The sequence below is a fragment of the Meriones unguiculatus genome, chromosome 3, assembly GCF_030254825.1.
Source record: "Meriones unguiculatus strain TT.TT164.6M chromosome 3, Bangor_MerUng_6.1, whole genome shotgun sequence".
In the NCBI taxonomy this organism is placed as follows: domain Eukaryota; kingdom Metazoa; phylum Chordata; class Mammalia; order Rodentia; family Muridae; genus Meriones; species Meriones unguiculatus.
This window is the reverse complement of record NC_083351.1, coordinates 129,752,867-129,765,873: the sequence shown is the minus strand read 5'-3', so window position 1 is coordinate 129,765,873 and position 13,007 is coordinate 129,752,867. Positions and strand designations below refer to the sequence as shown.

Below are 13,007 nucleotides of genomic sequence, written 5' to 3'. Positions count from 1 at the left end.
GTCAGATTCTCTGGAGTTGAAGTTAAAGAAAGATGTGAGCCACCTGTGTGGTTACTGGCAATTGAACTTGGGGTCCTCTGTGAGAGCAGTATGCACTCTCAGTTGTTGAACCACCTCTCTAGTTTCTGAAATTGGTTTTGACCATAATTAATTTCAATTTTTACTCTATAGATTTGGTGTCCTCTTGAAATTCTATTATTTAGCTTTTATTATTTAGAGGCTGCTCTGTAAGCATTTCTTCAACAAATTTGAACAAATCATCTATTTTGTTGCAAGCATTAAGCAGAGTTCCTGCCTTAAAACCAACACAATGAACTCTGGATACCTCCATACCTCAGTGGGAAAACTGAGTGGTTGTGATACAGATGTGGTCCCTAAAGCCTAAAACCTCACCACATGATTATTTATAGATCAAGATGATCGACTCTTGCATTAAACATTTCACCTAATCTTTACAACTACAAGGAAGGGAGACGATATTATCTGTGCACTCCACTCATACAAGACCCTTGGGAGGGCTGGTGCTGAGGCCCAGAGTGATTGCTCCAAAGCTAGCTGTCTGTCCTATGCCATGCCTCTCTGTTCTTTGCTTCTGCATCCATAAATGCATCTTTCAAGTTTCAAAGACTAAAAATGCAAAGTAATCTCAATGATATGAAACAAAGATTCCCAAATAGCTAATGTTTGATTTTGTGACACATATGTCTCCTTTTTAAAGAACGTGTTCTATTTTGGCAGATGCTAGTGGCTTTCTGTAGTGGTGGTGACATTAAACCACGGAGACCTCTCAACTCCAAGGGCCCCGAGCTAGTAGTGTAAATCAATGAATCAATTATGATAGCAGTAAGCTGTGTGTCTCCTCAAATGGGAGAGCTGGCCCCCTTTTCAGCTTATGCAGTACGTAGAAATATCAACCTAGTTTGACTGCACATTTCAATATTTAAGGTTAAAAATAGATTGTTTGTTCATATAATACACCCCACACTTTCCCCTCTCTTTACTCCTCCTACCTTCCTCTCACCTCTTTTCTTCTCAAGATCCACTCCAATCCCCAGTTTTCCCTTAGGAAAGAGAAGGCCCATTCCTGGCACACAGCACACACTACATCTCCAGGGGCTTGCTGCTACCTGGGACAGACAGGTACAACCCCTACACCCCAGCCCTCTGCCTGCTAGGTCCCCTTGAGCAAGTCCAGCAGTAAAGAACTACACCTTGTCCCCTGTGTACTCCATCTTGTGGCCCATAGTCCTATTTGCATTCTCAGAGGCCAGTTGCCACCAGGGAATCACAGGTGAGCCTACCCTTCCCCCATGATTCCCAGCAAGCCCTGAGGTGGTGAGCCCCACTTTGTCCTCATTGCACCACATACCTGGCACACAGCTCAGCCTTTATCCCTGAAGGACTGCTGCCACTGGGGACAGACAGGTGAGCATGTTATAGACAGGCCCCAGCCCCCTGTGTGCTGGGTCCCTCTGGGCAAGCCCCTGCCAGCTGTTCCCTCCATTCTGGGCCCACAAATCTACCTGTATCCACAGGGCCCTGCTGCCATCAGGGAGTACTAGGTAAGAATTGACCCTTCCCACTATTCCTCCTAAAACACTCCCAACAGAGGTAAACTGTACCTGCTCCCTGTGCTCCTTTTCCTTGCCCACAACTTGGGCAATAGACTACCAATACCATAGACAACCAGATGGCTAAAAGCCAGCATGAGAACACAATCAATACTATGTGTTTCTTTTAGCTCAGTGTCCAAGTTTCCAAGGGGGTTCCCTAGTAAGGGGAACAGGGACTGTCTCTGACATGATCTCAGTGGCTGACTCTTTGATCACCTCCCTCTGACTGGGGAGCAGCCTTACCAGGCCACAGAGAAAGACAATGCAGCCAGTCCTGATGAGACCTGATAGGTTAGGGTCAGAGGGAAGGGGAGGAGGACCTCCCCCATCAGTGGACTGGGGAAGAAGAATGGGAGGAGAAAGGGGAAGGAGGGTGGGATTGGGAGGAGAAGAAGAAGGAGGCTACAACTGGTATACAAAGTGAATAAATTGTGATAAATAAAAAAAAGAAAAAATAGTAGAAGACTTCAACACCCTTCTCTCACCAATGGATGGGTCATCTTGGCAGAAACTAAACAGAGAAATAATAAAATTAACAGATGTTATGAATCAAATGGACCTAATGGATATTTACAGAACATTTTACCCAAACACCAAAGAATATACCTTCTTCTCAGCACCTTATGGAACCTTCTCCAAAATTGACCATATACTCAGATATAAAGCAAGTCTTAACAAATACAAGAAAATTGAAGTAACTCCCTGTATCTTATCAGATCACCTTATGTTAAAGATGGACTTCAACAACAACAGAAAGCCTACAAATTCATGGAAACCCAACAACTCTCTACTCAATGACTAATGAGCCAAGGAAGAAATGAAAAATTAAAGACTTTCTAAAATTCAATGAAAATGAATGAACACATACCAAAACATTTGGGACACAATGAAAGCAGAAAGTTCATAGCACTAAGTGCCTTCATAAAGAACTTGGAGAGATCTCATACAGAAATTTAAGAGCACACGTGAAAGCTCTAGAACAAAAAGAAGCAAACACACCCAAGAGGTTATATGGCAGGAAATAATCAAATTCAAAATTAAAATCAATAAATAAGAACAAAAGGAACAATACAAAAAATCAGGACAACCAAGAGGTGGTTCTTTGGGAAAATCAACAAGATAAACTAAACTAACTAAAAGGCAGACAGACACTATCCAAATTAACAAAAGCAGAAATGAAAAGGGAGATACTGTGGAAATCCAAAGAATCATTAGGTCTTACTTCAGAATCTTGTACTCCACAATACTAGAAATATCTAAATGAAATAAACAATTTTCTTGGTAGATGCCACTTACTAAAGTTAAATCAAGACCAGGTAAACAATTTAAATAGACCTATAACCCTTAAGGAAATAGAAGGTGTCATTCAGAGGAGGATTTTGCAGCCAGTCCTGATGAGACCTGAAGCTAGAGTCAGATGGAAGGAAGGAGGACCTCCTTTATCAGTGGACTTAGAGAAAGGCAGGGAGGAGATGAAGGAGGGAGGGTGAGATTGGAAGGGAATAAGGGAGGAGGCTACATCTGGGATACAAAGTAAATAAACTGTAATTAATATAAAAAATAAAAATTTAATTTAAAAAGTCTCAAACCAAAACAAAAAAAGGCCCGGGCCAGATGGTTTCAGAACAGAATTCTACCTCACATTCAAAGAAAAGCTAATACCAATATTCTTCAAATATTCCACAAAATAGAAACAGAAAAACTTTGCCAAACTCATTCTATGAGGTCATAGTCATCTTGATATCTAAACAACACAGACTCAAAAAGAAAGAGAATTTCCAAACAATTTCCCTTACTCCCTTATGAACACTGATGCAAAAATATTCAACAATATACTTGCAAACCAAATCCAAAACCATATCAAAAACATCATCCACATGACCAAGTAGGCTTCATTCCAGGGATGCAGGGATGGGAAAATCCAGGAAAGTAATCCACCATATAAAAAGACTGAAGGAAAAAAAAATATGATCACTTCATTAGATGCTGAAAAAGCCTTTGACAAAATTTAATACCCCTTCATGTTAAAAGTCTTGGAGAGATCCAGGATACAAGATTCACACCTAAACACAATAAAGGCAATACATATCAAGCCAATAGACAATATCAAATTAAATGGAAAGAAACTTAAAACAATTCTACTAAAATTGGGGATAAGAAAAGTCTGCCCACTCTCTCCATACCTCTTCAATATAGTACTTGAAGTTTTAGCTAGAGCAATTAGACAACTATAAGAGATCAAAGGGATACAAATTGGAAAGGAAGAAGAATTTCCTGCCATATAACCTCTTGGGTGTGTTTGCTTCTTTTTGTTCTAGAGCTTTCACGTGTGCTCTTAAATTTCTGTATGAGATCTCTCCAAGTTCTTTATGAAGGCACTTAGTGCTATGAACTTTCTGCTTTCATTGTGTCCCAATGTGTTACTATTCACTGATATGATCGAATACATAAGTGACCCTAAAAATTCTACCACAGAAATACTACATCTCATAAACACCTTCAGGAAAGTGGCTGGGTACAAAGTTAATTAAAAAAAAAATCAGTAGTCCTCCTTTATACAAATGATAAATGGGCTGAGAAAGAAATTGGGGAAATGATACCCTTTACAATAGCCACAAATAATATAAAATATTTTGGTGTAACTCTAATCAAGCAAGCGAAAGACCTGTATGATAAGAACTTCAAGTCTCTGAAGAAAGAAATTGAAGAAGATATCAGAAGATGGAAAGATCTCCCATGCTCATAGATCAGTAGGATTAATATAGTAAAAATTGTCATCTTTCAGATGCGCTCAGTAGACTCCTGTCATACGTTCAATGCACATCCCATCTGTCTTTCTAAATGAGGATTGATCATCTTACCCCATGTCCACTCAATTGATTATCTTTTTTAGGTGTATAGATTTCATTATGTTTATCATATCTTATAGATCTATATAAGTGAGTATATCCCATGTTTGTCTTTCTCCTTCTGGGATATTTCACTCAGAATGATCTTTTCTAGCATCTGAAAGACTCTAACTAGCAGTGTTTTCAAAGCAAAGACTCATGACCAAACCTTTGGCAGAGTACAGGGAATCATAAGAAAGAAGGGGAGTTAGTCTGATGGGGAAAGGATAGGAGCTCCACAAGGACCAAATTTATATCTGGGCACAGGGTCTTTTCTGAGACTGACATTCAACCAAGGACCATGTATGGATATAACCTAGAACCTCCACTCAGATGTAGCCTGTGGTAGCTCAGTAACCAATTGGTTTCCCAAAGTGAGGGGAACAGGGACTATTTCTAACAGGAACTCAATGACTGGCTCTTTGGTCTCCCCACCCCCGAAGGGAGGAGCAGTCCTGTTAGGCCACAGAGGAGAGCTTTGCAGCCAGTCCTGAAGATACCTGATAAAACAGGATCAGATGAATGGGGAGGAGGTCCCCCCATCAGTGGACTTGGAAAGGGGCACGGTGGAGATGAGGGAGGGAGGGAGGGACTGGGAGGGAATGAGGGATCGGGACATGGCTGGGATACAGAGTTAATAAAATGTAACTGATAAAAAATAAATAAAAAAAAATAAAATAAAATAAAAAAAAAATTGTCATCTTATCAAAAGCAAGCTACAGACTCAACACAATTCCCAACAGAATCCCAACACAATTCTTTACAGACCTTAAAAGAGCAATTCTCAACTTCATATTGAAAAATAATAATAAAAGCTAAACAATCTTGTACAATAAAAGAACCTCTGGAGGTATCACCATCCCCGATTTCATTCTGTACTACAAAAAAATAGTAATAAACAAATGCATACTATTGGCATGAAAACAGACAGGATGATCAATGGAATCAAATTGAAAACCCAGAAATAAACCCACTCAGCTATGGACACCTGGTTTTTGACAAAGAAGCCAAAACCATGCGATGGAAAAAAGGAAAGCATCTTCAAGTAATGGTGCTAGTCTAAATGGATATCTGCATGTAGAAGAATGCAAATAGATCCATATTTATCATCCTGCACAAAATTCAAGTTCACGTGAATCAAAGGCCTCAACCTAAAACCAGATACACTGTATCTAATAGAAGAGAAAGTGGAGAATAGTCTCAAATGCATTGGTGCATGAGACAACTTCCTGAAAAGAACACCAAAAACTCTGGCCTTAAGACAAACAATTAAAAAGTGGGACCTCATGAAATTGAAAAGATTCTGTAAGGCAAAGAACACTGTCATTGTCAATAGGACAAAACAGTGGCCTACAGAATAGGAAAAGATCTTCACCAACCTGACATCCAATAGAAGGCTAATATTCAAAATATATAAAGAACTCAAACACCAACAAACCAAACTAAAACGCTCAATCTCCATCCTGAAAGGCAAAGAGGATGTACAGCAGAAGAAGAAGAAAAGAGGAAACAACCTAGGAACCTGATACAGAGGGCCTCTTAAAGCCAGAAAAAGAAAACAGGAAACAACCTAGGAACCGGCCACAGAGGGCCTCTGAAAGCCTCTGCCCTGCAGACTATCAAAGCAGATGCTGAGCCTGATGGGCAACTGTTGGGCAGAGTGAATGGAATTTTAGGTAAGAAGTGGGAAATAGTAAGAGCTGGAGAGGACAGGAGCTCCACAAGGAGAGCAACAGAACAAGAAAATTTGAACACAGGGAGCTTCCCAGAGACTCATACTCCAACCAAGGACTATTCATGGAGATAACCTAGAACCCCTGCTCAGATGTAGCCCATGGCAGTTCAGTGTCCAAGTGGGTTACATAGTAATGTGAAGAGGGACTGCCTCTGACATGAACTGATTGGCCTGCTCTTTGATCACCTCCCCCTGAGGGGGGAGCAGCCTTACCAGGCCACAGAAGATGACAATGTAGCCATTTCTGATGAGAACTGATAGACCAAGATCAGAAAGAAGGAGAGGAGGACCTCCCCTATCAGTGGACTTGGGGAGGGGCATTCATGCAGAAAGGGGAGGGAGAGTAGGATCCAGAGGGGAGGAGGAAGGGGCTTATGGGGGGATACAAAATGAATAAAGTGTAATTAATAAAAGTTAAATAAAAAATTAAAAAATGGGATACTGAGCTAAACAGAGAATTATCAACAAAGGAATATTTAATGGCTGCGAAACACTTAAATAAATATTCAATGTCTTTAATCATCAGGGAAATGCAAATCAAAATGACTCTGAGATTCCATCTTACACCCCTCAGAATGGCTAAGATCAAAAATTCAAGTGACTGCACATCCTGGTGAGGATGTGGAGTAAGGGGAGGACTCTCATTGCTTGTGGACTATAATATAATCACTTTGGAAATCAATCTGGTAGTTTCTCAGAAAATTGGGGACAGTTCTATCTCAAGACCCAGCTGAACCACTCCTGGGCAAATACTCAAAAGATGCTCTACCATACAACAAGGACATTTGCTCATCTGTGTTCATAGCAGCTTTATTTAAAATAGCCAGAATCTGGAAACAACCTAGATGTCCCTCAACTGAAGAGTGGATAAAGAAAATGAGGTATCTTTACACCATGGAATACTACTCAGCATTAAAAGCAAGGTCACCATGAAATATGCAGGCAAATGGATGGAACTAGAAAAGATCATCCTGAGTGAGGTAACCCAGACCTAGAAAGACACGCATGGTGTATACTCACTTATAAGTGGATATTAAATATAAAGAACAGGATAATCATCCTATAATCCAAAGAAGATAAGTAACTAGGAGGTCCCAAGGGAGGAGGCTTAAATCTCACTCTGAAGGGGAAGCAAAATACACATCTGACACAGATGGAGGAAAGGAACTGGGTGAAGAAATGGGGTTGGAGGTCAGGTATGGGGAGAGGCAGGAAGGAATGGGAGAGAGATTTGAAACTGGTTGGGCTGATCATCTGTGGGATGATGGAGGCTCCCAGGAGTCTAGGATGTTGTTTGAGCTGAGACTTCTAGCAGTGGAGGTTATGGAACATGAAATGATCATCTCCTATAGCCAGGTGGGACTTCCAGTGAAAGGAGGTGGACACCAACCCCCACAAAAAACCTTTGGCCCAGCCAACCAATGGCTGGCCCTACTTGAGTAGCATGCCGAGAGAGAGAGAGAGAGAGAGAGAGAGAGAGAGAGAGAGAGAGCCCACCACTGAAGCAACCATTAATATTCTGCTATTCTTACGGTCAGGAGGCTAGCTTAACAGTCATCTGAGTGGCTTCACCCATCAGCTGATAAAAATAGAAGCAGAGACACACAGCCAAACATTAGGTGGAACTAGGGGAATCTTATGGAAGAGGGGGAGGAAGGATTGAAAGATCCAGAGAGGTCAAAAATGCCACCAGAAAACTGACAAATTCAACTAGCCTGGACTCATAGGTGTTGGAGGTTTGTCTGGTGCTGTGTAGTCTAATGCTAACTACTGGACCCCAAGATCTGGTTGTCCTGAGGAGTGCAGTCTCACATACACTAAGTGATGTTATGTAAACTCTGCTCACCAATATTCTCTGACTGGTTAAATAAAGTATCTGACAGCCTATAGCTGCACAGAAGAGAAGTAGGCTGAGCTTAGGTTCCCAGGCTTGGAGTCAAATGGTAACCATGAGTTGGAGAGAGAAGAAGGAGAAAGAAGATGTAACAGGAAGAGAGGAAGGCAGAGAAAGGAAGTCACCATGGGTCAGTGTGGCCCATGAGCCTGTGGCCATGAGGAATGGCCTGATGGAACAGAAGCAGCCCAAGCAGGAACAACTGTGGCAAGTAATTTGAAGTGTGCATCTGGGAAATGGCAAAATAGCTTAGAGGGTTGATATGGTGCCCTAAAGCATTTATAATTCTAAAAGGTCTCTGTCTTGATTATTTGGGAACTGACTGGGGTAGAGAAACCCTCTAGAATCTAATATCCTTTCCACAACACTTAAGGGCTCACAGAGACTGAACAATCAACCAGAGAGTATCCAGGGGATGGTTCTAGCCCTCCCCGCCACTCATATGTAACGGTTGTATAGGTTGGTTCTCATGTGGGTCCTCTGACAGGAGGAAGCAGGGGCTGCCTCTGACTCTGTTGCCTGCTTTTGTATCCCTTTTTTCTTACTGGACAGCCTTGTCTAGTCTCAGTAGAAGAAGTTCTGTGAAGTCCTACTTGATATGCCAAGGTGGGTTGATACCCATATGAAGTCTCCCCTCATCTGAGGAGAAAGGGAGGTGGCACAGGAGGAAGGGAGGGGTGGTGAAAGGGAGGGACTGGGAGGAGAGAAGAGAGGGAATCTTCCTACCAGGATGTTAATTAATTAATTAATTAATTAAGCTATAAGAGATACAGAGAGAAGGCTTCCAAAACAAGACACAATATGACAAGGCAAAGGCCCTTATATCAAGGCAGGACAAGACAACCTAATAAAAGGAAAACTCTCTTAAGAGCTGGGAAAAGTGTCAGAAATACATCTGTTCCCACTGATAGGAGTGTCACAAAGTCTCATACGTTGTAGCAAAATTCTCACTCCAATACAGAAATCAAAATTGCCATGTGTACATGCAGTCACTCAGTCTCCCATTTCTCTATATGGCTTTGCAGCTCTTTCATGAATTAATAAGACTGGGTCGAACATATGGTGGGAACAAGCATAGAGGAAAGATAGCCTGAGTTGAAACTGTGTCCAAATTTACCTAATCCAAGTATGAATATCAGTACACACCTTGCTGGCTTTTACTTTGAATTATTTGTATTATAACAGAGTAACATTCTTTTACAAAACTTGAAAGACACGTTAATCCTGGAGCCTTCAACACCCCGGAGCAAAAAAGTAGCTTTTGTTGCTGCATTTTAATTTTGGGACTGTGTGTTAGTTCCATACCAATTGCTACTATTTTCTATCATTTCCTGCTTTTATCACAACATGCAAATTTGAGTAATGATAAAGGTTTCTGTAGGAATATGAAGGAAACGGATTCTTTTTTCACAAAAATCCAATTCATCACAGGAAAGTGGGAGTGCAATAAAGATTTCAAGCCAATTTCACAATTGTTGATTTTTACCTGAGCATTGCAGTATGTTCAAAGCTTCATTACTCATAGAAGATATACTATTAGAAAGTCTGATACATATATATATATATATTAAGATTTATTTATTTAACGTATTTACATGTATCTATGTTCATTACCATGTATGTGCCTGCTGTGTGCAGAGGTCAGAAGAAGGTTTAAGATTCACTGGAACTGGATTTACAGATGTTTGTGAGCCACCATGTGGGTACTGGGAACTGAACCCTGGGCCTCTACATATATATATACATATATATATATATATTTATAAACATACTAAAATCTATACACCTAAAGAAGCTAAGCAAGAAGGAGGACCGTGGGTAAAATGATCAATCCTCACTCAGAAAGGCAAACAGGACAGACATCAGAAGAGGGAGAAAACAGGAAACAGGACAGGAGCCTATCACAGAGGACAACTGAAAGACTCCTCCCAGCAGGGTATCAAAGCAGATGCTGAGACTCATAACCAAACTTTGAGCAGAGTGAAAGGAATCCTGTGAAAAAAGGGGGAGATAGTAAGACCTGGAGAGGACAGGAGCTCCACAAGGAGAGCAACAGAACCAAAAAATCTGGGCACAGGGGTCTTTTCTGAGACTGATATTCCAACCAAGGACCATGTGTGGAGATAACCTAGAACCCCTGCACAGATGTAGCCCGTGCCATAAAGAAAATGAAATCACATTTGCCAGTTGGGTGAACTGAAGATTGTTAAGTTCAGTGAAACAAGGCAGATGCAGAAAGAAATGTCCCCATGTTTTCATTCAGGTATAGAAAGAAGATTTAAATGTTAATATGTTTAATATCCAAATATATATGGGAAAGGAAAGTAGAAAGGGGAGTATTAGAGGCTAGGAACAGGTCTGGAGGAATGCAGTGAACAGGGAAGATAATGTGATATATATACACAGAGAGCAGAATAATGGATTGGTGGGGAGGAAGAGAAGCAGCAAGAAGGGGGACAGGATGGCTGTAAGGGAATAAGAACAAAGCATGGTGTGTACATGCATGGAGACATCACAGTGAAACCCATTTCTTTGTCTCCTAACAAAAAATCAATAAGAATCTTAGGAAAGAAGTGGGAAACAGTAAGATCTGGAGAGGACAGGAACTCCACAGGAGAGCAACAAAACCAAAAAATCTGAGCACAGGGGTCTTTCCTGAGACTGCTATTCCAACCAAGGACTATGCATGGAGATAACCTAAGACCCCTGCACAGATGTAGCCCATAGCAGTTCAGTGTCCATTGTAATAGGAACAGGGACTGTCTCTGATATGAACTGATTGGCCTGCTCTTTAATTTCCTCCTCCTGAGGGAGAAGCAGCATTACCAGGCCACAGAAGAAGACAATGCAGCCACTCCTGATGAGACCTAATTGACTAGGATCAGAAGGAAGGAAAAGAAGACCTCCCTTATCAGTGGACTTGGGGAGGGGCATGCATGAAGAGGGTGGAGGAAGGGAGGGATTGGGATGGGAGGAGAGAGGGAACCACGGGAGGGGGGTTACAAAATGAATAAAGTGTAATTAATAAAGAAAAGAAAGAAAATAGAGACAAAGAGAAAAAAAAAGAAAACAAAATATCCTTTAGGGGCTGATAGCAGCTCAGTTGGTTTAGTGTTTGTCTAGTGTGCATAGGCCCTTGGGTTGAATTCTTAGCACCACATAAAACTGAGAATGGTGGAGGCAGGAGGATCAGAAGTTGAAGATCATCCAGTCTGGGCAAACAAAACAGAGGCTAATATTTATTTTTTTGAAATCCTACTTATTGAGAGGATGATATTTTGTTTTACATATTGTTAGCTAGTATAACTGGACAACCTGACATGTCTTCTTGGCCTTCATGACTTGAAATGGACAATTAGAGTTAAGGGTGAATGGATTTATATACATAACAATTTTATTTACTATAGTTCCATGTAAATTTCACTAGCTCTGTAGACTAATTCAAACCAATTAATTTGACTTTTGTTGGCATTATTCAAGCTCATACCTTACTTAAAATTCTAAAGGTATAATTATTTTTCGCAAACAACTGAAAACTGTGCTGTTTCAACTGTAGTAGATGTTTTCACAAAATAGGAATTTGAGTAAAAAGGAATTTAAATTTGAATTACGTAGTGATTTCTTCTTTCCCCTTTATTTACATTATTAAACTCAATATGAAACCCCAGTGAAAACGGAGTTCATTCAATTGTAGTCTTTCAATATTAGCACTGAAGAATTCAGGCATTACCTGAATTATTTCTAGTAAAATTCTTTTTTTTTTTCCTTCAGTTTTTCAAGACAGTTTCTCTATGTAGCCTTGGCTATCCTGGAGTTGCTTTGTACACCAGGCTGGCTTGAACTCACAGGGATCTACCTGCTGCTGCTTCCCTCAGTGCTGAGATTAAAGGCCTGTGCTATCACATCTGGCTTGCAAAGTTCTATTTTGACAATAGCTAATATTGAAGTTTGAGTATTCTGGATTACTACAACTAAAAGCCATACCATATATTTCTATATTCCATCCCGAGTCATTGATGCCTCTTGCTTCAGCTGAAGAACTTGATTTCAATTTTAGATAAAGAAACCGACTATCAGTGGTCCAGACCGAGGGATTTTCCAAGACACAGGACTTGCAATACAAAGAACAGCTGAGTCCTAGAATCTTGAAAGTGGCAGTCATATTTTCCTAGAAAGAGGCTTATGATCTCACATGACTCTAAAAATATCTTAAATGTAAACAAATGGCAAACTATCAATATTTTCCTTCTGCATGTTGCATACAACGATTTCTGCAATCTTTTTCCAACAGACTTATTTTCCAAAATAAAAACTGATATTTTATTATTCCAAAGTGATTTAAAAAGTCATGTTGCATACAAAAATGCAACCTTTCAGAGAGGTTAAGTGATACAAAGAAGTTCAAACCCCAGTGGCTGAATGGTTTTACCCAACTTTCTGGACTCCAAGAAAACATAAACAGAATTTCTTAAAACTCTGAAGGAATGCTGACTGAATTTACAAATGTAGATGAGATATAAAATCATGTATAGTTAAATAATTTAAATGGAATCCAAATTTATTTGAAATCACCCCTGTACGCAGAAACTCAGAAAGTTCCTAGTGTGACATGTTCAGGATGCTTCAGCTGTCACTTAAATTAGATTGTACACCATTACCACAGCAGACTCTGCTGAAGGTCGAGGAACACCATGAGTCCTGATATGAAGGGATGACTTAGGGAGCACCTGTGATAGGGAAGTGTTAACATATGCACAGTCACTAGGACAAACCTCTTATCGTGCTACACAACTTCCTGATCCAAACTGTCCATTTTCTAAGGTAAATGCTACAGGCTGAATATAAATGTGATAAAGGCAAAGCAAGGAATTAAAATT

At 40.3% G+C, this 13,007-nt stretch overlaps 1 protein-coding gene across 2 annotated transcripts in view; it reads right to left on the bottom strand.

Annotated features, from left to right (window-relative positions):
• Positions 1-13,007, bottom strand: part of Ghr (growth hormone receptor) — a 253,524-nt gene that overhangs the window by 4,056 nt on the left and 236,461 nt on the right. The gene's annotated exons all lie outside the window — the stretch shown is intronic.